Genomic DNA, 16,578 nt, shown 5'->3' with positions numbered 1-16,578 from the left:
CTCCATTTGTACACTTTACATTGTGATGACATAACAGATTTTTAAATCGCTTTTCTCAAGCTCGAGGAAAGTTTCACAAATATAAAACCTCTATGGACCAAAAAATCATAACAGACAGAGTCATAACTGCTGAAGCTGTGTTCCTGGGTGCCTGGGGGCCACGGCCACCCTGATACAATCCCTGGCCCCCCTCTGACTGCCCCTTGTGAAAATAATCAAAAGTAATTGGAGGCCATGTGGCAGCATTGGTGTAGCAGGGATCAGTGAATAGGAGACTATATTTAAATGGACCACCTTGTGTGGGAATGGGCTGTGATTGGTGTGTGACTGATAAGAAACAATGATCCAATCAGCAGCTGGCTGTGGGCTGATTACAGCTGGGGCGTGTGACTTCCGTGTACTGCATGAACGTGAAGCTTCATAAAACAGTATTGTGGTGGAACTGAAAATGTGAACTGTACCTGTATGGGTCTATCAGATAATTTGTTACACTAATTGTAAAAAAAAGAAACAAAAGTATTGCAGTTTTTTTTATCTAACATTGTCAGTCCAAGCTGCGGAATTCCTGAAATTCAGTCTTTTGGTTTTAGTGCGCCATCCAAACATTTTCAGTGGCCGCCCCCATGAACAAGTTCCAGGTACGCCACTGCTGTGTTAAAATATCAGCTCCATCAGACGTAATTATAAAATGACAAAGTGCTTCAACCTCACAAATAAAAGAGAGAGAGATTAACTTTCTAAAAGTCACCACAGTAGGAGCAGTTTAAAACCTGCCGTCTATCATGACAGATGCATCTCCGCTCTGTGGTCGTTAACAAATGTCACCTGCCTGTTCACTGGAAAGAAAATATAAGGTTACCCAATAAATCTAATCAGTATTTATCCAGGGAAGTTGACTGAGCCCAGAGCCTATTTTCCAGCAATTCATATTCAGGTTCACACAGTAGCCTACAGTCCGTCTCCTGATGGCCATCAGGTTGATACATGAGAGGAGTCAGGGGTTAAGTGCCTTGCTAAGTGCCACCTTTTCATTGGTCCTGACCCAGTGACCTCTCCAGTCCCACGCCTGCTTCTGTGAGAAAATCAAACTTACAAAAACACTAATGCGATGTCAAAACTGCTTTAAAATACCACTGTGTGTCTGTAAGTGATTACCTCCATTAATGTATGAACTGTGCCTCTGAAGATAACTCATGATATCCTTTCTACCAAATGAAAAAACCCCACTGCTTCAGAGGTTTAATGATGAGCAATTGCACGTTTTAAAAAAAGCAAAGACATGTCAGGTTGTTATGTAGGGCAGTCTGTTATCTTAAGATCTGTGTTTCTGCGGTCCGGGGCTTTTTTTTTTTCCTGGTGGCTGATCCTTTGTTGGATAGCAGTACTGCATTAGTGTAATGACAGCCTCCGGCTCTGGTCACACAAAGTAAAAACCGCTGACTTGCATCTTTAAGTTCCTCACTCTCAGGAATATAAGGGAGGGTTTCTGCACAAGTGATTACACTGCAGATATTTGGATGAATGATGTACGTGGACAGGAGCGTGCAGCCGGGGCGAGCTGACGGAGCCCCAAGGCGAGGAAGGGAGATCAAAAATGTCTTTGGCGCTTACTTGAGACTGAGTGAGACAATTAGCTCATTAACAAGTGTAATAACTTTTTAAACGTTGTAGATCCGATTTTGTAGCCGCTCACACAGAGAAAATAATAGTTGTGCTGCTGCGGGCACAAAGGGCTCACGCTGACATATCTGGCGTTACATTGTTTTTCTCCATCTGCATACTTGTCCGAATGTATGTCAAGGACAAAACTGCCGACCATACTTATGGAAAAAAAAATCAATACCCCCTAAAAGCCTTTCATTAGACACATATCCATTTGTCTGTGTGCAGCTGCCAGAGAAAGTTGTGTCTGGAAAAGCTCCAGTGGCTTTTAAAAGCCAACACTGGGCCTTTCCTGACAAAAATGTGGTTCATTACCTATGTGTGAGCTTCCAAGCCATTAGGCTCGCTTGTGCCAATTTCTTTTTTGCACTCTTCGAATAGTTTTGAAAGATTCTGATTTTCATTTTTCCTCTGCAGAAGCAACAGTGTTAGAGCTTGTGTTATTACTGAGTGCACAATGAGCAAAAAGCAACTAAAGAAAGGTGCTGTTGCTGGGCTTCAACATTGTGTAGCAGCGGAACTACGTGTGCACCGTGTATTCGTGTTATTTGCAGATAGTTATAACTTTGATGTGCTGGAATCGCAATCAAAAGCCACTTTATGCTTTAGATTCAGCTGACAAGGGAGCTTTAATATTCACTGATCACACTGGTACTGTATGCTTTGGAACTACAGTGTCCCTGTGTGCACTTTGTGGTAGGTGTCATACAGCTCAGATGCATTTACTGTGGCTGTGTGCATCACTGCAAAGCTCCATACAGTACATGATATACAAGTTCATATTGTTTCAAACATGTGATAACACAAATACTGATGTTAAAGTGTCAGATGTCACAGATGTTAGATAAGAATAATCCCAACTCAGTGTGCACTTACAAGCTGTTCTTTTCAGGACTTTCAAAACATCACACTGACTGTGTCTGAAATATCATACTAACATGCTATTTAATAGGTTAAAACAGTATGTGATATTTTGTTTTGTATGCCTGAAATCTTAGAATGAGACAAATCTTATCTGAGGTGCACACTGCGGTGAAATATCACAGTATACAAACACAATGTAGTTTCAGTGCTTCAGTTTAAGTTTTCAAGTATGTTAGAAGTGTAAGATTTTACTTTGCTAGGTGTAATATAGATTTAACATTAATTTTGAATTACTGATAGAGCTAAGGTTGGCACAGGTTACCATGGTTACGCATCTTAAGCTGGTACAGACCTTCTCAGGAAGTGACATGGTGATTACAGTTCAGTGCATCTAAATAGATACATGTTACTGTTTGTTCATATCAAGGTATGTTCAACAATAGTACACATAGGATGGAATTTTCTCAGTTGTCATGGAGATGGATCTGTTGACAAAAACACACAGCATTAGGCCCTGTCTGCACATGTACAGATATTTTTTGAAAACTGATATTTTCCAGCACACGTTGGCCTCTTGTGCCCCTGCAAACTTTTAGGTCACTACGGACCTCAGTGTCTGTGGTTTGAAGTCCACCAGAAACAACCCTTTTGGACCAGGCCCACTCAAACAAGCAGATTGTGAGACAATTTCGAGAGTGAGATTGTTGTGGATGAGGATTGGAAAAAAAACTTTCGCATGTCCAGAGCATCACTCGTATCATTGAGCTCCTTCATTCTCATATTGTAGAGGAATTAACCATGATGTGATCGCCATTAGGTATTTTGAAAAAGGTAATATTAGCCTGTACACTTTACTACCTTTGTGAGGAGGGTAGACTGCAGAAGACCGCTTACGCCGATGAGCATGTGGAGTTGTTTTTGTGTTCTAGTGTGGACAGCAGAGATATTTTGTAAAACAGAGGGATAAATATCTGTTTTCAAAAATATCTGTATACATGTAAACAGGACTTAGTAACTGTTGAGATTGTTCTTATATTGGATTAATCGGACAATTGACCCTTTGCTAAGTCCCACCCCCAGGCGAAGCCAAACACTGTTCATCTGCACACACTGTGATGCCACACAACTGGTTCAGTATTGGCTAAATTTTCCTTTATATTCATTGTCTTCTGTGGCGATCAGCAGTGATGTGGTGGTTCACTTTTACACTGTGATCTGTAGCCTATAGTTCAGCTCTAGCTTCTAACTATCTTTGTCTTTTTAACCTGTTGTTGCTGCTGAGTCAGTTTGATGTCCTGGATATATCCTTCAAACACAGACTGAAGACTCCTCTGTCTCCTTCTCTCTGGAATCACTGTTTCATTTATCCAAAAAATATGATCATATTTCTTCAGGGAGTGCAGTTAGTTACAGTGTGGGCTCCATGCTTACCCTGACAGCTTGTTGGACCATCAGAAAGAGGCAGGGCTTAGCGAAAGGCCAATTGCTTTGGCAGATAATCAATGAATCATTGTGTCTAAACATTGATAATAAACACTGAAAAATGCAGATAACAATTTCCTAATGCTGAGGGTGATGTCTTCAGATGTCTCGTATTTCCGACCAACATTCCCAAACGCAAAGACAGTCGATTTACAATGATTATAAAACAGAGAAACAAATCCTCACACTGGAGAACCTAAAACCAGAGAATGTTTGACATCTTTGCACTGGAAAATGGATCTAAATAATAAATCAATTATCAAAAAGATTGCCAACTAATTTTCTGTGTGTCAACTTATCAATTATTTCTTTTACTTCTAATGAGTTGAAGCACTTTGAGGACTTTTAGGACAAGTTCATCCTTGACTGTGGAAATAGTATTTTGATAAAGTAATCTGAACTTGAGGCCCACTTATCTGCGGTTTTCTGAACTTTAAACTGTACCACGTGGTCTTTATCAGCTGATGACAACTGCGTGACAAGATTAATAACATGGACGCAAAGTCATTTTACAGCTATAGATTCAGCTACATGACAACTGAGAAAACTCAATCCAAAGACAAAGACCATGCGATTATAAGGCCAAACTACTATTTCCAAAGTCAACATGGTCTTTTAATGTTTAAGTCAAACACAGTTTATTAGACTTGGACCAAATGCAGCAAGAACAGTTTTTCAACTTGAGTGCACAAGTTGATGCTGCAGGAGGTTGGTAAGGTTGTCGATCAGTACCAGTGAGGCAGTGATTACAGACAGGTGTTGAGATCTCTGGCTATTTTCCATCCAGACATTTATATCCCCACCTGCAGGAAATTCTGTTTTAAAAACTTGACTTCATGGTTTATATAAGTTACAAACTAAAGGACAAAAGACTTTGACAAGAAGGAGAAGAAAGTTCTATTGACCTCCTGCTGGCTGCCCAGAGGTGGTCAGTGAGGGTCATGGATGACTTAACAGTCCTTTAAAAAGTAACCGACTCCCCCATCACCGACCTGCAGCTGGAATTGTTGATTACAATCGACTCATCTCACAAGGCGGCCTGCTGAATTAATAACTAATGAATGCTTTTCCTCGCTGTTGATATTTAATTATCTTTTATACTCTGAATGAACCAAACTCTCTGCACCAGATGTCTGTTTGTTCCATCTGTCTGCCAACAAATGAGCACGGAGAGGCATTATACAGTAGCTAACTCCTGGCAAGTTTGTTCATCCACTCCTTAATACTGAAAATTAGAATGTTAATGGAATTGCTGAGTGCCACATTTCTCCCCTAAAACTTCTCCATGAGAGACACTGCTGTATTATTCTGAGTATGGAGCCATTATGTAAGGCCCAGAGAGTGTTGGCAACACATCCTGACATTTCAGGTGGAATAAAAAATGAAAAACGCTCCGGTTTTCAGGTCAGAATCACTTCCACACATCTGCTGTGACTCGGACGCGCAATCTAATGTATTTATCAATAAAAATGTAAAATATAGTTCACGATGGGTGAACAAGCTCCACTGCTGTGCGAGTCAAGCCAGTCGTAATTTTATGCAAACAGCAAGTGTTCCCCTTCAGGCTTCTTAACAACTGAGCAGAGTTTTAGTGAGCTGGATTCCTCTCAGTAGCTTGGAACAGAAAGTGTGGCGGAGATGCAGTGAGGGGAGAAGGGGAACCCTGGCAGCTTCTGCAGCCACAGAGTGAGTCGTGCGTCAATCAATAGCTCCTGCAGTGGCTGTGTTTTCAGAGGGAGCCAGCTCTAAACTTGCAATAACCTCTTTGGCTTGCTGCCATCTGCCACTTAGCACACAACTCCTGGAGCATCAAAAGAGTGAAGCGGTGCAGCTGAGGTAAGGTCGCTTTCACAGGGAAAGCTCCAACTCCAAAGGCATACATTTAGTTCTCCAGCTGCTCTATTCCTGTAATTAGTTCTATATGTTGTGCTGGACCAGCAGCCAGGGCCAGTCTTACTTCACATGGAAGGGAAATGAGCAGCACATACAAATCCACATTTAAGTGATAAATGTACATCCAATGTTCACTCTCCCTTTAGCTAACTTTGTCTGTCAGCTGTTTGGTGCTGGCAGGTAGTGTGCTCTGGGTTTATCGCAGCTTTTTCACTGAGAGCAGCTGCGTCTGGAAACAACACTGATGAGAACAGTGAGACTGAACTGAAACTGTAAAGTTGCAGGCTTTAAAAAACAAAATGAGTAAAAAGAGGCTGCAGAGTTGGGAGAAAAAGTTGGTTGAGAAGTCTCTGTAGGTTCATTAATACGAGCAACTCCTTTAATCTTACATGTAGTCATTGATTTTTAAGATAAAGATATTGATTATAGCAGCTTTAAAGGAGCCGTATGTGACAGTCAGAGCATATCTGTGATTCAGTCTGAGCCAGGACTGCCTGCACACAGCTCCTAACATGGAGGTGGCTGAGCAGCCTAGCAGCTGAAAGCACAAACAGTGCTATCAACAGCAACAGTGCTGACAGAGCTAATCGGCTCCTACAGGATATTATGATCGAAACAATTAATGCAAATCCAGTCAGTCCCTGTGCATTCTGTGTGACCTTGCAACTTTGGCCAATCACTGCAACTTTACCGCAAATTTGATTATTTAAAACGAGTTAAATAATAAAAAATGTGCCCACAACTCCAAAAAGAGTCCATAACAAACACAACACCAGCACTCACAGATAAATGAACCTAAGATAAATTAGATGAATTAAATTTACAGGCGAATTTCAGCTTCAAAGCTATCGTTCGTGCTGATGATGACTTTGTAGCTGAAACGCATCTGTTTCTGTTTATTGTGCTTACATTAAATAAGGCTAAGATTATTTTCATTCTTAAGCTGCATGCAGGGTACTGATTGACTCGGCCCCTGTCTCTCTTGCTCACATTCTTTCTCAATGCCTGGGACAGAGTCACACACACAGTGACAGGGCTAACTGTTAGCATCACAGGGCTAACGTTTCCTAACAGTGATTAACGTGTTTAATGAGAGAGTCAAGCCTTTTCTATGTCGGTGTGAGTTTGTTGGGACCGTTTAACGGCTCGATGTTGGATATTAGCCGCTGTTGCTGTGTTAGCTCATGCTCCCCATCACAAATAGACTCTAATTCAGTGGGAAACACTAAATGCTCATGATAACAAGCTCTAAATCCAAGACAGCATTGCAACTGTTTTTGTAAATTTCACTTACAGGGGCAATGAATAGGCCTTAGCGAGCATTCATTAGCATGATTCACTACAAGGTGGCTACTCTGCAGTGGGCTTTTTACCATTATTTAGTTCTTTAACTTTGCAGCGTTGGTGATGAAGGCAAAATAATCTCTCCACACATTATTAAATCCTCTATTTTCCTCCAAGACTTTTCAGTTTTTGGATTGGGAATCCATAGCTAGCTATACTAGAGAGACCCCAGGCTAACCACTGCTACTGAATTTCAACAAAAAAACAGAAAAGGCCCCAGGTTGTACACGTATGATGCACATTTTAGCTTCTGAAATGTTAAATCATTTTTTAATTCGATGTATAGGCTCCACATTTTTACAGTTATAGAATGCAATAATCACGCCAGGACTACAACAAAAAAATTATTATAATTATATTATAATTTTTTGTTCCTTTAAGTACCATTTTATGTCAGAGCCACTGGAAAAGCTCTGAAGAGCTCCATGCGGCTCTGGAACTGCAGGTTGCCAACCCCTGAGCTACCAAAACAAAGAACAGAGGAGCTGGAATTACAACACACACAGAGGGAGCGTGACTTCATTCTCTGCTCAGGATGCCATGACTCCACTGTATCTTTACACAGCAAATAGTGTTTGCTGCTCTGATAATGCTCTACATGTACTATACAGCACCTTTAAACTAAGCGCACCACAGATGTATTATTGAGATCAAACGCAGTAGGCCTTAAAATTCCTCATATGATTTGTAGTCTAGAACAGTGAAGCTTTGAAAACGATTTACAATTCAGTAGAGGCGGCTGGATTTAATGGATGACATGATGAAAGCTCTGTTATGAAACCAATCAAAACATCAGCATGAATGAGGATATGTCTCACATACAGCTCTGCTGGGATGTATTAAAAAAGAATTGTATCAAGAACAAAGGGGGCAAAAATGCTTGTTTAAAGAAATTCCCACAATGTGAGACCACAGCACCAGCTGTGAAACCAACTCCTGGATAGAGACTGGACACTTTTCTTTTCCTGGAGTTGCCTGGGGTAAAAACTGCTTGCCAGATGTGGGGGTTCTCATGAGAACCCAGCTGAGAGCTGCTGCATTGGAGTTCGTCCAGAAAACTAAGAGTGTCATAGCAGTGTGACTGAGAGAGAGAGAGGAATGCTCTGACTGGTCTGTGCCTACATGCATGTGTCCTCTAACAGCTCAGAGCTGCTGGCCTTGCTGAGGTCACTGGGTCGGGTCCTTCAGAGGGAGCTGCCTGAGGGCGTCACATTCTACTGGGGGACTTAAGTGGTCACTTGGGAAACAAACCTGAATGGGAGTGCTAGATCTGAACCAGATCACTTAGAGACTTTAGTGATAGCCATTAAGTGCATAACAACCACTATGTTTTAGCATTTCTGATAACAGAAAACCTGAAGTAAGGCCAAAAAAAATCAGAGTAGGCAGTGTTTTAAGCCTCCACTGCTGAGGCGGCTACTTGGTGCTGTGGCCAGAAGGTCTTCTGTGCCAGTTGTGATGGAAAACCCAAAAAGCCTCTGGTGGAGGAGCCTTTTAGGCTTAGTCAGCCAAATAAACTCCTGGATCTGCTGAGTAGCATTGGCAGGCCAAAAGAACTGCAGCCTCCGTGGTCATGGAAGCAAAAACTACATGTGTTGGATGAGCCCGGTGAGTCAACAATTACTTTCGGCTAATCTCAGTTCAGGCAAACTGTCAGATGCCTCAGGAAGCAGAGTTTTGTTCAGACTTGTCTATGGAGAGTCAAGTGTGTAAGGTTTGGTGACACCATGGATGTATAAAGAGAACTGGAAACAGTGTGGGAGATGAAAGTTGCTTAGTGGTGCATGAAGCCAAAAAAGCGCAATTTCCGTGGCACAGTATGAAGATAACTGGATTGATCTTCCGCATATTGGGGCCCATAAAGCAAATGCACTAGAGAATTATGGTGGCCAAGCAGCAGCTCCTGGTTTAGCTCTCTGCTAACTTGAATGGGGATAAAATGATTTAACTGAGCGGCTCCTCTAGATTTTTGGAATGTTACTGGACTGAATGGATCAAATCCTGATATTGAAAAGCATCCACTGATTCTCAGATTTCTCTTTCCCAATGTAAGTCTATGGGAAAAAGTCTTTTTTGGGTCCCATGGCATCACATGACGGACTTGGAAGTTGTAATTCCATGTTTACCCACTATGTAAAATTAGTTTCAAAGACCAGCACTGTTCCTGGAGGCTTGGGTCACACACAGCTACACCTTTGCAGGTACAAGAACCAGTGGAGGCAGTATGGGCTTCTGATCATGACTCCTCCTGGACATGCAAAATTGTGAAAAGGCCCTGGAGGCAGATCTAGAACCTTCATGAGGGATTACATATTCCCTTATTACATTTTTTAGCCTCTGGATCCCCCAGAAGAGCTGGAGGACATGATGGGGAAGAGGGTTGCCATCATGACCTGGACTTTATGCAGTGTGTAGCGCTGTCGGCACAAGTTATGTAAGTTCTGATGACGGCAAATAGATTAAAATAACGAGAGTGAAAACAGCACGCTAAACACCTTTGTTCAAAATTTGCTCTTAAAAATAAAATAAAAAGGTAGCTGCTTTAGTGCGGTGCCCCTAAAGTCCTTAAAGGTGATGTTTTTTATTTGTGTGCACATGTTAATTACCTCGTGGAAACAAGTTAATTATCTTGTTCACACAGTTGTTATCTTGTTTGCATAAAATAGATTAGAACTTGTGCACACAGGATTAAAAAAATATCACCTTCCAGGACCTTAGAAGCTCTGTGCTTTTATAAGATCTACATTAAATACTGAACAATATGAAAAAAAGTGTGTATTTATGTATAGAATAAACTGAAACGGTGCATTTTGAGTTTATGGATGCTAGCAGATGATCAATATTTGTGGACATTTTTGATTTTGAATAAACATGTTTCCATTAAAAACTAATTGAATTCGGCTGTTTGTTCGCAACACTTATGATTTCAGGGCAATAAGACATTAAGTGCATCATCATCACTCTGGAGGTTTTAGGAGAGACTCCCACTCAGAAGTGAGCACAGCATGAAATGTGTGGTCCCTTTAAAGATGGCATTGCAGTCCAGCTCCTGAAGGCATGAAATAATTATTTAGTGGGTGGATAGCAGATAGAAGAATGATACTGAATTATCATCCTCCTACTACACCGTACGTGGAGATACGCAAGGTGCACTTTCCCAGATGGTTTCGTGTCCAGTTTTACGAAGTCAGTAGGAAACTTTGACAGGAGGAACTCCAGTGAAAAGTGCCTCATTTACCATCCATCCTCTGGAGCAGACAGATGGCCTCCACCAAGGCTGCACCAAGCTGAAAGACAATTTAATGGGCAGCTAATCACTGATATTACAGTCAGACTGAGTATGAATTCTTAATAAAATGTCTGTGTGAAAAATGTTCAACCAAAATCAGGTTCTGAAAGTTTCTTGTCGTAGTTGCTACAGCTGACAAAATCACACAGAAACTAAAATTGTACAGTGTAGCAATTTATTTATTTCATTATTGAGATCATAAAAAATGCAAGAATGAGTTTGATTTAAAAATGACTTTGGTAAACAGTCATCGTCACTTTTCATCATTTCACATTTGTTGCAGAACAAAGAAAAACAAAGACCCCAAAATAACTCAACTCAGTCAGAAGATACAGAAATCACAAGTAGGTAAAAAGGAAACAATTATTTCAACTTCAAGGGGCACAGAGTGGTAAAAATACACACACATATAAACAGGATGAATTGCAGTCACCATGAATTACATAAAAACAAGTGTGATGTTACAAGAATCAGCAAATATGCTAATTTAACTACATTATATGGTTGTTTTAACAGTCTAACAGTTGGAATATGATCTTATAAAGCAAAAAAACTGTTGAGTATGTGAACTAATTTCTACAAAGATGGAGTTGCAAACAACACAGAAACCAGTCCACCTTTCATGTGATGTATTTATGCATTGCTAACACGTGCTTAAATGCTTTCAACCATGTGGACACCACAATTATTCTGATCCATTTCATGGGCTGGTAGGTATTTGGATACAGAGGGATGATTTCACACAGAAAGTGTCGTCCCATCAGATTTGTGAGAAGCTGCTCTGAGGCCTCTTCTTGCACTGGTGCAGTCAGGTTTTACACACAGATCCATAAGGTTTTGGGAAAGAAAAAAAACACCCTAATATATAAAAAGCTCTAATGGAACTGTAGTCATGGAGATTTATTTTCCCTCTGTGAGCTGACTTCATGTTTTTAAGTTATTCCTTGACTTTAGAGTAAATAAAACCCCTTTTTTGTACTCCACTCCCACCTGACTACAGATCATAGCCAATCTATAAAAGGTTACACATTTATTGATCTAACTTCTGTCTTGTAGGCCTGTCAAAAACTTTCTGGTTTGTTTGGAATGAACAGAAAATATAAATGGACAAAGAAAAATAAAACCAAGAAAGCCCCTTATAGACATCCAAACTTCATCAGCAGAAAATCCAAGGAATAACAAATCACATCGCTGGCTGCTGGCGGCAAATCTGCTGCCAACACCAAGAAAAATGATCACTGTAATGACATTATCAAAGTTGGTGTCCCAAAGTACTTCAGGAGTTTCTAAAACTCCCACAGAACTAAAGTGATGTCACAGGTTTTCATTTTAGTGCAAGGTAGCTGATGAGATGCAGAACGATGCTGCTCTATCAAACATAATTCATCTTCAGCGCTATAAAAACTCACACGGCTCTTCATAACACCAACAGCATCCATTCTTCCCTCTCAGAGCAGAGTATCTATCTCCATCTGGGAGTTTGTATTGCTGTTCATTCTTAATGATCCTGAATCGTTACAAGTTACGAGACTGCCCCCCTACCCCAACATTACACCCCAAGTCATTTATAGAAGCAGCTTATTGCGACCCATTTTTAAACGTTTATTGTTAGGTACCGACTTCTAGTGGCTGCATGACGGGAGCAAAGGCGAAAGTCAAGTGACGTAGAATAGCAACAAAATCCACGTAGAGAGAATGTCAGTGTGGATGGATGGGTCAAAGTCTACGTTGACTTACTTTGAGTAACACATGTACTTATTTTAACCCAAGCTACAAACATTTCCTAAACCTAACTCAGTAGTTTTGTTGTCTAAACCTAAAAATGCTAACCAGGTGTTTTAACTGCAGCTGTTAATGGTTATATAAGTTGCATTAGGAATTACTGGTAAATGACTAAAGGCTCACTCACGTATAAGGACATGGACAAAAACCTTCTGTCGGTACGCCTCATGCACATTTTTGGAAAGTGTATGAAAATGGACAAAATGGAGCAGTACCCATAGAATTCATCAGGACCGTGCAGTGTAGTTCAAGCTAACACGACACGTTGAAGACAATTAAAATAAGAAATGGAGTAAGTTGGTAATTTAGTGAAAAAAAAATCTGTCCACATGTCTCCAACGTTGCCATATTTGTTGGTGTGAAAAACTTTTGACTCTGCCCTCTAATGAACACATCCATTCCAACATAAAGGATGCATGAAAGCCTGAGGACAGAGATGGTTACAATGTTTAAAATGAGCATATCGATATCTGTACATAAAGGAAGTATAAATGAGCTTTTGCTTTGTCCAGCTGCTGGTGGAGGCGCTAATTTAGGAAACGCTGCTGTGGGTCTTATTAGAGGGGAGGAAAAAAACGACCTATATGGGTTATATTCCTCATCTGGGTTGGAGGACTTGTTGTAAATTACAATTATAGGAGAAGCTTACATAACATTTACCACAAAACTTAGCAAAGGATCATGACGTGTATCATACATCATCACACCTACATAGTGGACAATCATGTCATTTTGGGGGTTAAAGACGTCATTTTTCAAAGTCATGATGGCCTTTACATGAGTTTAATCTGCAATGACTGATGAAGATTGTTACATGCTTCATAAACAAATTCCATCAGACTTTACGTTTTAAAGTCTGATCTAAGATTCCTTATTCAGCTGGAGGAAAAGGCACTCAACAACAGCATGCTGTCAGTTTAGAAAAGGGTTAACTCAGCTCTGAGTTGAGCCACCTCAAAGCTAAAAGCGTCCTGCTCCTGATGCAAAGCAGCTAACCTGCAGTGATCCATATGCAGCATGTGTCTGTCAGTGACCCTGTGTATTCAAATGTAAATCCTCTTGTTTGCCTGACTTTTCAATGATGTTCAGGACATTTAAATTCCGTCTTCTGTAGTCAGCGTTGAGGTTGTCTCTGTCAAGGGGAGTCACAGCAACAACCACGACGCCAGCAAAACAAAGCTCGTCTTGCATCAGACATCAGAAATCTATTCAGAAACACACTGAACATCAGCATTGCTCTTTTTTTCCCACTCTTCCTTGGTTTGGCATCTGCTTCTCCGACACCCCTGGCACCTTTGGGGGATGTCAGTGATCTTAGCCCCGGGTGAGATGCTGTTTCAAGGCAGACAGCTCATCAAGGTGAGTGACAAGTGTTGGGGCGGCAACTTACAATTCACTTTTTCTGCCTGGAGGTGAAAAGTTGCACACTGTGGCTTTAACACTAAATCTTTCAACTTGCTTTTTTTTTCTGGACAAATCTCAAAGGGTAATGATGTAAGAACTGCCAGGTTATAATCAGGAAGCAGCTTTGAAGTAGTCACAGCTGTTCATTGACATCACAGACGCCCATAACTCAACAAAATGACTGCTGGAGTGGAGGTCTTTGCTTATACTTTGTAACGCAGCGCTGCAATAAAACACTGCAGTGCTGCATACTGGAGGTGGGGACATTTTTTATGACACAAATTACATGTACAAACACGGCGTTACAGAAGCAGCGGGTTTATGACGTACAGGACAACTGAAGAGATTTATGATCAGTCTTCAGTGTAGCTGCTGCTTGCATATTTACATTTTACTTTCAAAATGGAGTCCAAGCAATCAATACAGCGTGCTCCATAAGTACTAGAAGAGCAACACATCACCTGCACTTTGGGCTCCATACTCCTGGTTTGGATGACAGCCAGCTTGCCAGCTTTACTTTGGTGGTATCCTCAGTGATACTGAGGGAACAGATTGAGTAGAAGTTAAAGAGGCTTGTAAGTCTGCAGTGCACTGCTAGACTCTGGAAATTATTTGACCAAATGATAATGTACATACAGGAGGATTCAGCTGAATATAAGAGCAAGCAAAACAGGGAATTATGTTCCTGCGGCAGAACTTTAAGGTCATCCAACTGCAAGGACTTTTGCATTTTATTCTACCATAAATAACTACAGTGTATCTCCTGCTGCACGGTTAGGGAAATAAAGAATGCAAAGTGTATTGAATTTGTTTACACTGAAACTGTGTTCTAGATGAATGCCTGTTCACAACACAGAGCTCTGTACTTGTGTTTTTCCACAACTAAATTTCATCCTACCTCAGCAGGGTGAAATAGAAAATGTAACATAGCATAAAATATATTCCTGGCACTGATTTAACGCTGGCCTGATAACTAACTGACTAAACTGTGGCATTTGTGCCAGTTTCATGGCCACATGTAGCCTTACACTGATGTTGCGCCTAACATAACTGCGGCTAAATTCTTACTGAGATACACTTGAATATATATATATATATATATATATATATATATATATATAGCCTTAAAAAAAGAACAGTGTGCCTGGTGTTCTTGATGGGCTGCAGACCTCTAGTTGACATTACATGCATTAGCAATGTCTGCCAAGACACTGAAATTGCTACTGAATTAATAAAATTGCAGTTAGAGCTGAAGAAAATAACCAGAAACTGATGATACACACGCCATGGTATTTCCCGTCCGCTCTTGGCTTACATCAGTACGACCAGTTTAAGACTCTGGGCTGAATTGTGAACTGACCCGGTAGACGTCATAGGTCATAGCGATTCTCAATTTAATTATATGGGAATAAACAGCTTTATATGTCACATTTAATCATGTAAGGTGCATTAAAATAATTTAGATAGATTAGGAATAGTAATAAATGTATGATAATAATTTATTTAAAAATTTGAGATGAATAAATTTAGGTCAGTAAGTGCCTTATAACTACCATATTGCAGTAAAATCAATATAATTCAATTGATTTAGGTGATTATTCAGCCATGCATCCAAACAGACACCTTGAAATAAGGACTATAAACACGATGGCTCATAGATCTCACTGCCCATCTGATCTGAAAACACAGAATCTATAAACCCACTCACCTTCATATCAGTAGAAACAGACTGTGTGTTCACACACACACACACACACACACACACACACACACACACACAGCGATATCTAGTGCAGCTCTGCATCAGCCTTTCCCCAAAATCACTAAATGGAGTGTTTAATACTTTTGAGATTGAAACAGAAAAGGAAAAAAAAAATAGATTACATAATATTTTCCCAGCAAATGTTCTGAAGAGAAACAAATAAAATGTCTTGAAAACTCCCACATGAAACCCCTGTGCACCTCCATGGTAAACCCACACAGGTGTTTTCACTTATGCTGCCTGATTAGAGCTCCTCTCAGGACTGTGTGGGCCGACACACACTCTGCCTGATTGAGGTCTCTTGTACCTGGACAACTTAAACCTTTAGAATTTGTCCACAGAGCTTTTTCACAGCAGACATGTTGACTTGTCGCAGCATGAGAGCTAACAACATTACTGAGGGCTCAGTGTGCTGGGAAGCCATGCGACAGTAGGGATGGGACGATACACAATTTAATCGCGGATGGTGAGAAAAAAAAAAAACACACAATAAGTTAAGGGTGGTGATTTTCTATTGTGGGGATAAACAGCTCCTTTGCATATGACATCACACACTGGCGTGTTGTCCAGATGGAGGGGAGGCAACCTGAGGCAAACACTACCAACACTGCAAAAAGGCCTATGATTTGCGCTGTTTACAGCTGTTCCAATTGATTAAATTAGGGAAAAACAAGGGCCACTTCAAGTCCTGAAAATAGTAGGACATGAAGGGGAGAAGATAACAAACAAAAAAAAACTCATTGAGAAACAGCGGCAGATGTGTATCATAAGCCTCCGTCTTCAGTTTGGAGGAGCAGTCAATTAATGCTAAACAAAAAGTGTTGTGTAAACTATGCCTCAAGTTGGATGCAATTATGATGTGTTGTGACAACTTGTCCGTGTTTTTAGCCACGACCTAGATTGACCAAACCTCTGGGAACAGTTGACCAAGTACATAGAAAACAGTAGCCAAAGGTTGCTAACGTTTCCTAGCAACATTAGCCTAACGGCAGTGAATCCACATACAGAGCTGAAATGTAAGAGTCAGTTATATTAAATCACATTTACTCACCCGGCCACAACAAGATGGTGGTCATGTCATGGACCAACTGCACAC

The sequence above is a fragment of the Epinephelus lanceolatus genome, chromosome 7 (assembly GCF_041903045.1).
Source record: "Epinephelus lanceolatus isolate andai-2023 chromosome 7, ASM4190304v1, whole genome shotgun sequence".
In the NCBI taxonomy this organism is placed as follows: Eukaryota; Metazoa; Chordata; class Actinopteri; order Perciformes; family Serranidae; genus Epinephelus; species Epinephelus lanceolatus.
Note: the sequence above shows the minus strand (reverse complement) of the source record.